General features: G+C 41.5%; 1 non-coding gene across 2 annotated transcripts; it reads left to right on the top strand.

The window, feature by feature from the left end:
- Nucleotides 1-4,593: 4,593 nt before the first annotated feature.
- Nucleotides 4,594-8,191, top strand: LOC114299425 (uncharacterized). 2 transcript variants are annotated; one of them, XR_014361774.1, is made up of 5 exons: nucleotides 4,594-4,729; nucleotides 4,875-5,264; nucleotides 5,970-6,995; nucleotides 7,318-7,429; nucleotides 7,830-8,191. It is a non-coding gene; the product is annotated as an uncharacterized LOC114299425 (transcript). The 2 variants fall into 2 exon arrangements; XR_003642311.2 differs by lacking the exon at nucleotides 5,970-6,995.
- Nucleotides 8,192-9,958: the final 1,767 nt, after the last annotated feature.

The following is a 9,958-nucleotide window of genomic DNA, read 5'->3' as shown; positions in this document are numbered from 1 at the left end:
CTACTGAGGTCTAAGTCTGGGAACAGTTCTTCAGCTCTACGTTTGAACATTTTCCAGCCACTGTCCCAGAACTCAGCCATTTCGTGCTTATAAAAGTCTGACCGCTGGAAGCTCTCAATCACTTTTGCCTCAGTCCTTCCTCCAACAGCCGTCCTCGATGGACCCGCCCCCCCAGACTCCTCCCTCACCAAGCTATTGGCGACCGCGGCATCCACTGTCATCTAAAATTCAGCAGACCCCTTGAACTGGTCCACTGCTGCAACATACAGATCGGGGTAAGCCGCCCTTTCAGAGGCTGTCTTAGCCCTCTCCTCATCCAGATCCTTCTGCGGGGTTGCCCTTTCAAAGGCCGCCTTAGCCCTCTCCTCCGCCAACTCCTTATCCAGGGTCGCCCTTTCAGCAGTTGCCTTGGCTTTCTCTGCCTCCAACTCCTTCTGAATGCTCTCCTTTTCAGCAGCTGCCTTGGCTTTCTCTGCCTCCCACTCCCTCTGAAGGCTCTCCCTCTCCTCCACTGCCTTAGCACGCTCGCCCTCCAGCTCCTTCTGCAGACCGTCAATCTTCACGTCTGCCTCATCTAGGGGTGTGCATAATACCGTCGAAACCGCCAAAACCGCACCGCCAATGCAAATTCGTTATTATTTCCCAATCGAACCGTCGATTTTTGGTAAGAAAAATGGCAAATTCTAGTGACACTTTTATCAATCCGCCGGTTTCTATTTTTCTTCCAAACCGCATCAACCCGCACCGCTATTAAATCATGTTTTATAAGATTCTAAAAATTCTTTTTTACTTAAGTTTGCTTGTTGTTCTATACCTTAGAATATGGTATTACATTACTGCTCGAAGGGAATTCAAGATGTCAGTAATCCAAAATAAAGTTGGATTCCAATTCACTTTTCAATCTTTTTTTTTTTTCTGGCCATGTTGCAAACTTGCATCAGCTCACTTTTCAATCTAAATATTTTTCAACAGTAAACATTTTCAATATATTGTAAACCCTGAATGATATTAATTTTATGTATTGTATTTGATCATTGTAGCTTCCACAGATGCTTGTAATGAACTGATGGCATAGTCGTTGATATTATCATGTTGTTGCTATACTTGCTGCATCAGAAGAAAGCTTCGCAAGATGCTTAACATCACGGTATCTCTCGTCTTTTTTTTACTCTTTGATTTAAGTTTTGTAATTTGAATTCTATTTTTTATAAACCGCCAATCCGCCAGAACCGCCAAGGCAAATCCGCCATTATTTGCCAACCGAACCGCCGGTTTTTAATAAGGAAAATGGCAAATTCTAGTGACACTTTTATCAATCCGTCACCCGCCATACGGTTTCTATTTTTCTCTCAAACCGCACCGACCCGCACCGCGCACACCCCTAGCCTCATCCTTCTGCCTGACCAGCTCTTCATTACTGCTCATCGCCTCTTCATGTCGTTCGACCGCGACCGCGCAGGCCTTTTGGACCTCATCCAACCTTTTCTGCTCGCCAGCCAGTTGGAACTCGAGCGACACAACCTGGCGGCGTGTGTTCTCCAGCTCCACCTTGACCGCTTGCAGATCAGCGTGGGCACTCTCCCAACTTACACTCTCCTTCTTCATTGCAAGCTGAGTCTTGGCCTCATCTGCCTTGAGTTTTGCAGCCCCCGCCTTCCTCAGCAGAGCCCCTGCTAAGGTGGTTACCTCCATTTGAGCGGAGTATAACCCCCTCAGCAGTTCAGCCTCATTGAATCTGGCTGCTGAGCGTAAGGCTACCTCTTCTACTATCCCCACAAGGCGCTCTGCCCCTGCCCTGGCTGGGCCTTCTCCTCTCTCCAGCCGCCCAACCACTGCACGAGCGTGGTAGATTGTAGTAGTCAGACTGACTCCCCCTCCTTAGGGTGCAGGACCCCCCTGGGGCTGTTCTCCCCTCCTTGGCTCAGGGCCAGTTACCCCACCTTCTACTTGCACTTCAGGGGCGACCCTCGCGACCCCTGCGGCGATCGCTGCCACTGCTGGAACGACTTCCATGCCCTCTGAGGCAATGTCCACCACTTTTGGGGCAATTACTCTTCCTGGGGTCTCCTCCACTTTCCCCCCCTCTGCCTCCTTCGCCATACTCGTCTCTTCTGCCCTCACTTCCCTCTTTCTCTTCTGGGCAGGCTCTTCTTCACTTCTCCTCACTCTCATCTTCTTCTTCACTACACCCAACACCTCCATCTCCTTCAAAGACCTCTCCTTCAAAGGATCTATTGGGGGCGGTCGTGGCACAAATTCACCGAACTTTTTTTCCCCCAAGGGTTTGGGGCGAGATCGGATCCTCTCCCTTGCAACCAGCTTTGGCGGTCGGTCTGCCTGAGACTCTCTGAATTCTTGGGCTTTGGCAAGGATGGTCCAATCCTCTGCCTCTTGAGCCTTCCTCCTTGCCTCCAACTCCGCTCAGTCGAGGTCCCTACCATTCGGTTGTGGACCCAACCCCGCCTCAAACAAAGCAGACGGCTGAACGAGCTTGTCCCATCTGGCCCCTTCCTTCTCCCTCCATTCCTTTACCCTCTTCACCCTCTCCTCTGCTGCTGCTCCCAACTTTGGCTCCACAAACTTGGTGGGCACTTTCCAAATGGTGTGCACTCCATCCCCTCCACTAGTAGACACATAGAACCACCGTGGTCTCCACCCCTTGATCGATGACGGTAGCCCCGCCACCAGTCCTTTCCCTGCTGCTGCCTGCAGAGTGACCCAAGTCTCTTGCTGCCCTGAAGCTTTGTAACATGCGAAGAATTCGTCTACTATCATGGCCGCTCCTTCGTTCGCCTTCAGCCACATACTTGCACAGGCCAGTAAGATCTTCCACGCATTGGGCATTAGTTGGCCCGGCGCTACCTCCAAACGATTTAGGACATCTACCACCACTTGCGGCAGGGGCAGCCTCAGTCCTCCCTTCAATGCTTCCTCATAAAGGGCAAACTCCCCTGGCCTGGCGTTAGATGGCCTCTCCGTCGACATCGGCAACAATAACTCTATTTCAGCAGGCACCTGGTATTTTTCACGAATAGCCTCTAAATCCGCTGCGGTAACCGTTGATCTATCTGCCTTTGTATGCCAGTGATCTGGTTCTGCCTGGATGATTGGCTTTGGAGCTATTACCATGGTGGAACCATGGGATCGTACCACCGACTTCCCCAACCCCTCCATCCTATATTGCTGCGCTAACTCCACTGCATCATTGTCACCAAGTGGATCCACCCTGACATTCGTAGTTTCTTCTTGGGCCATATCTATGGTATGTCTGCAAATCGCTTCAGATGTAGGTGCAAGGAAATTGAAAAAGTGTTGTAGAGGTGTATCGTGAGCAACAAAGGAATTCACACTTGGAATATTTTGATTTTTCGTAAACAAGTAGGTGAATCGAATAATGCCAAAAGCCCACGGTTTGCCTGTATTCCAAGGATCCCAATTAATTTTCGCCAGTTTGAAAACTTTTCAAATCATCCGCCAAAACTGTCTTTTCAACACCCATAATGACCTATCGTTTCATTTATGATCCAACGCCTAATCTCCCCCCCCCCCGGCGGGATTTGCCACGTGTACGACCACGATCCACTGCCTCCTCCCCTTACCTTGTCTTTTCCACTTCAAATCACCACGTGACGCCACCTCTCGAGCCCCATGCTCCTCCACCTCACCCTTCGCGGTCGACCCTCCTCGTGGTCGGTCCTCCCACTCGGTCACCCTTCGCAGTCGGCCCGTCTCGTGGTCGACCCTCCCACTCGGCCAACCTTCGCGGACGGCCCTCTTCGCGGTCGGCCCTTCTCGTGGTCGACCCTCCCACTCGGCCAACCTTCGAGGTCGGCCCTTCCACTCGGTCACCCTGCACGGTCGGACCACCTCCCGGTCGATTCATCCTCTCGGTCACCCCTGTCGGTCGACCTCCATCCTGCCAATCCCTAACACCCTCATCTTCTTCATTAGTATTCCCTTCGTTGGACTAAAGTTGCACTCGGGAATGGGGGACTACTAACGTGTATAAACCCATAAAGGCCATGAATCACTATGAACAACCCAAGCCCATCACTTTGAGCCCAATACATAACCCAGTTGGTGAGGTCCAGGACAGTTGGAATCCAACATGGCATAAAGAGCCAATGACATTCAGACACATGGCAGGTGAAGGACGAGCCACATCAGCAGATAAAGATCTGCAAAGTTATTGCCATTGCACATCACCATTAATGCAGCCCATCACAGCATTTATTACGGCAACACCTCTCCGTCGGAACAGGACCCCCTTACCCTGAACAAGGTAAGTTACAGCATAGACTTTCGGCGAGGAGGGCAGGTCGGAAGAGACAGCGAAATGATTATCAAAGGATATAAGCAAACGTTGAAGACAAGAAGAAAGTTAAGCTTTCTATCGCTAGTCTCTCTCTACACCCTACTTCTCTTTCTAACTTGCTCATCGGAGGGTTCACTGGGGGACTACCCCGTTCCCCGTTAGACTTGTTTGCAGGTTATCCGATGGGCTTGATCATTTGGGCGTGGGCCTAAAGGACTCGGACCTGTCCGATCCATTCACTGGAACAAACTGTATCATCATAAAGGAACCATACAGGGGGCGGGTTTCAATCTCTGTAAGACCGAATCGATCTCTCTTGTGTATCTGAAATCAGAGTTATCTATCTCTTCTTCACGGTGTTCTTCCTGTAAGGAGTCCTTGAAAGCAACGATTGAGAGTGTATTTCACTGACTGGTAAGTTGGTCATCTTCATCTTCATTTTCATCTTCATCTTTGGTTTTGGTTTTTTTTCCCCCTCATATTTGTGTAGATTCGTAGATTGCTTCTTCCTCTCCCTACATTGTTTTATATGAAAATTATTTAATTTTGATTTTTTCAGATATTCCCCAAATTTGTAACAGGGGATATGAGTTCCATTGTTTCGAATCTAATTCAAAACCATGGAGCAGATAAAAAAAATTTGACTTCAAAGTTCTCTCTCTCTCTCTCTCTCATTTCACAAAGAAACAGAGTAAGTAGTATTTTCTTCGTATTTTTTGCGAAGCTCTGAATCGCGAGACCACAAAATCGAACGAAGACAGGTCTCCATTGGCCGTCGAATCTGCAAGGCAAAACCCTAGATCTGAGTTGATCTGTTTTCGATCGGCCTCAGCATTCTGAATATTGGATCCATTGGATCGGAGACCATGCCAGTGGCTGCTTCCGCCATATGCTTCTTGAATCTCCACGGCGATGTCCTCATCAATCGTCTCTACTGCGATGACGTTGGGTCAGCTCCTCTCTCTCTCTCTCTATATATATATATATATATATTTATATGTATGTTTATTCAATTATAGATTTATATGCTTGAAATGTATGAATTACATATGATGAATAACTTGCATTGAGTATATATTTGACTTCCTTGATGGGGATTGACATACATATTTATTAATAGAGATCCTTAACATCGCTATCATTTAAGAAAAAAGTGTGGGTTTATAATGGGTAGCAGCTTCTGTTCTATCATCTATGTATGTTTAGCTGTGACTATTTCGGGAAGAAGGACATGTGGTTTCTTAAACCCTAGATTGTTGTGTTGTTGCTCCAAAGAAACTTAATTAGAGACTTTTACTATTTGTGGAAGGCACGCTTTTAGTTGGTTTACAATTGTCAGGTTATTACTTTAAAGAAACTTATTCCCCCTCCCCCCTCCGATGCCTGTGGAAGGTGTGCTTCCATTTTTTTTTCAAGCATCAAGTTATTCTTTATGTTTATAAAACATTAGATTAGAATTGTATCTTGTGTTTCATTGTGTGCATAAATGTCAACGGTCATTTTCCTTATGATATTCTGAACTTAATTTCATTAATTCTATTGTCTTAATACTATAATAGCTGTTTGTTATATGACAAAGAATTTCACTTTATGGCTTAATTTTGTGTAATTTTTATTTTGATTTTTTGTTTATTGACTCCAATAATTTATCCAGGGGTAATATGGTGGATGCCTTTAGTTGAGCTGCTCATATTGTGATATTTTACATCACTATGTGGTGGTTGGTGAGAAGTCAAACACATCAAGTGATGTTTGGCATTTTGGTTTTTATGTCTACGTTCAATTTTTGGCCTTCTTATTGCTTGCTAAGAGTGTGTCTCTTTTCATTGAATACAAAATTTTAACAGGTTCCACATTGGTGTGCTTTCAACTAATAATATCTCCTTTAACGGTGCCATTTGTATGACCCCATGATGTTCTTCCCATTGAAGATTAGGTTGTTTGTAGAAGGGGACAAATCTGTAATTAATTCATTGCCTGAAGTTGGATTACATAGTTTACTACTTGGTCCCAATGTTCCAATTTCTTTTAATTGTTTCCAGGTTGGTTCTTAGTAAATTTAATGGAAGATGTTTATGGTTTCACAACTGCATACATTGGTCCCACCATTTTAACTTGGTGCACTTCCCTATAGGGTTATGTTAGATAGGTTCAACCTTTCATTATACACATACTGGAGAAAATTTGCTACCCTCTTTGGATTGTTCTTTTCTGTTCTTCCTTCTTCTTCTTTTTTTTCTTCTTTCTTTCCTCTTTTGCATAGTAACTCAAGGAATTTTGCTTCTTAAGTACTTCAATTATTTCAAGGACCAAATGTATTTTCCTTAGTTATGGTTCGTTAGTTTGTTCCACACTTTTGACTTACCCTTCTTTAACTGAAGCAGATTTATTGTTATTTATGGATCAAGTTGGGATAATACTTTAGATTTTTTTTCTTTAGCAGACAGTATAAAGAGAAAAAGGAAGAAGTGGCAGAGACGGAGGTTGATCCTTAATTATATTCTCCATCTTTGGCAAAAAGCAAGACCTCTCCACCACTCTTCTCTCTCTCACCTAAGGCTGCTTGAGGACCTAGGCTGGCAACTAATTCCTTGCCATCTCAAATTTTCAGAAAGTAGCTTTTTTGTACTTTTTTGCCGCATGATGACAATCACATTCACAGATTTCTCTCTGTCTCTATGTAGGTTTTTTGTTTTCATATTTACACTCTGATTGTTTGGGCATAAAATGCTTTTTGCATTTTTTAGCATTTGGTACAATAGAAAACAAAATGGTTTTTTATTCTTTTTGCTTTTTCCTTCCACGATTTCAAATAACTACCCTAAAATAGTTATTTCAAATCCATCATTATAGAATTGTTCAATTCAATTTTAAAATTTAGAGATGAATTATCAAACCTAAATTCGAGTTATCTTCCATAAATGATTAATGCCAAATCCATGCATTTCAAATCCTTAAACACAAACGGAACCTAATAGTCTAAACTTAGTTATTTCTTTCAGGGGCGATGTTGTGCAAGTCAAGTTGGGTAGCTACGTCTGGAAAGAATGGTATGCGGCGTGATTGGATTGTCCATGACTGCAAAACAGGGGACATTCTAACAAGAGCTTCCAGGTAGGAGCTTATTTAAACAAATCTCATGACTTTTATATGGATGTCATAAGTTATGCGAGATTCGTGTATAGCCACAATATCCTTTCAAGAACACTATATCAGCATGTTTATTGCCTTGGAAAAGGGTGCATATATTTTTCTGTTATATTTGAACAAATAAAATTACAAGATATTGTTGAATATATGTAAACTAGTTTAAAGTGAACAATATCTGACCTTCACATCCCTCCTGATAATATCCATAAGACTGTTTGGATTAGGTAGATATCCCCCGGAGCATGGTAAGCCATGGATTTTTAGTGTCAAGAATAACATATTTTGAAACTTAGATTAAATTACTTATTGACTAACCAGACTTTTTATTATTATTTATTATTATGGTGACTTTGGTTGGTTGCAGTGTCTGAGTGATGATGAATAAAGAGACGCGGAGGTTATCTAAGATACCAGATGAAGTTAGAGTGGAAATAGGTCCTTATTTTGTGGATTCACCTCCTGTTCTGGACGAGGACAGCAGAAAATTACCAAAGCTTAATGAAAACACCATAGATTATATTCGTATTGGTTTAACTGTAAGTTAAAGAATTTGATTGTCACGATTATTTGCCTCTGTTATGCAGCATATGACTGCTTTGTGCTGCTCGAACTTTGGTTTGTTGATATGATTTGTGCATTTTGAATTGATCAACCTAAACGGAGTGATTTAGATGTCAACCTGCATTTTAATAATGTGAAATACGCTGGCTGGATTGTTGAGGTAAATCTCTTTTCTTTCTTTTGATGCTTTATCTATTTGATTTCTCCGGTTATTAACTTTATTACCTGTCCCATGAAATATGGTTTGTGATGCCTATTGGATGCTCTGTTCAAACCTAATATCATGCTCTCTGGCCAGCCTCTTCTTGGTCAGCCAGCAATGGTTAAACCATCTGAAGCTGAAAAAAATCTGGTTAAATTAAAAAGGCTCATATCATTGGATTGTTAGCTCATTTGATGGTGCGATAGGGCTATGTAAGTGTTGAATAAACTTTTAAATGTGACGTGACCATAAAGAAAGGATTGGTTTTCCCTCAGCTGATGATTTTTCTTTAGTTTTTCATGTATAAATGTCTAAGTTGATTGGTTTACTTTTTGGGTTGAAAATTTAGCCCTAAATCTGGATGCTTTTAACATAATGCATCTGACCTTACTAAATGATAGAAGTGTTCTTTTATATATATATATATATATATATATGTATATCTTTTCTGAATCCCAGATTAGGAACGAAAAACGGACCTTGGAAATTGGTTTGGTTGGAGATAGAGCAGGAAAATGCCTATAACTCGTGCATAAGTTCCAAGTTCCATATTTTCCCCGTGTATAATGATGAATTCAAACATAATTTCATGATGGGGTAACTGTTTATGCTATGGAGATTCACAGGTACATAAAAGAAAATTATCTTATTTTGAATGTTATAGTTTGAAGTAAAATATGGCTTGATTCCATTAGTTCTAAAATTTCATGTTTTATGTGCACTAGCAGAGCATATTTTGAAAGGCTCTTGGAAATTTGATGTTGTTAGTTAGAATATATATTCCAATAATGTGGTCATACATTACAACACAAGTTCATCGTATAACTTTGGCAGCATCACTCTCCTCAAAACAATTTTTGTATCCCAGGGACTGAGTGTTAAAGACCTTGTTGTTTTTTAGGTAGAATTAAATTTTCAAAATTGACATTGAAAATATTTGAGAAAAACTCTGTTCTTACATAATGTTGATACACAAATGAAGACCAAAATAATACAATAGTGTATTTTTCGAAAATTTTAAACCACGTTGATGGAATTTTTGTTTTGAAGTGATACGATCAAAAGATCTATCTTATCATTTTGTATTAATTTTCTGTATGAAAATTTTACTGAGTAATGCTAGAATGATCAGTTTTGTATATAAATTTACTTGACATTTGATGAAAAAAAAGTACTGTTATACAAATAAAACTACATAGAAAATCAAAAATCATGTAATCAGGTGGCAACTACTCAGCTTAGCATTACAACAAAAGACTATTGAATTTTTAAGATTTCCAGAGAAACATTATTGAGGTTGTAAATTCTGTATAAAATTTATGTCAAAACATCAAGATTTAGCTTGAAGTGTTTCTTTTTGTTGACAGGGGCACACACCATAGGGATTTCTCAGTGTACAAGCTTCACCATAGGGATTTCTTCTAGCTATTGCCGCGGGTTTAGGTGCCTTAATACATACATTGGGTAGCCTTGTCCCTATGATAGGAGTAAGTGGATTTGCTACAACTGCAACTGTAACTGCAACTGCTATAGGAACTGTTGTCAGTAGTTTTAGATAATCTCTTAATAGTTGTTGATATGTTTAGAAAGTTAGATATGCATAGTTTTGGATGATTTAAACTTTTTGTACAGTTTAGAACTTAAGAATATAGTTTTCGAATGCTTGGAATGTATAAACAATTGTTGAATGTTCATAATTTATGGATATAGTTTCTTTTTGATGTTTCAAA

This window comes from Camellia sinensis, chromosome 2 (genome assembly GCF_055761805.1).
Source record: "Camellia sinensis isolate YWXY chromosome 2, ASM5576180v1, whole genome shotgun sequence".
NCBI lineage: Eukaryota > Viridiplantae > Streptophyta > Magnoliopsida > Ericales > Theaceae > Camellia > Camellia sinensis.
Note: the sequence above shows the minus strand (reverse complement) of the source record. Positions and strands in the feature narration are given on the sequence as shown.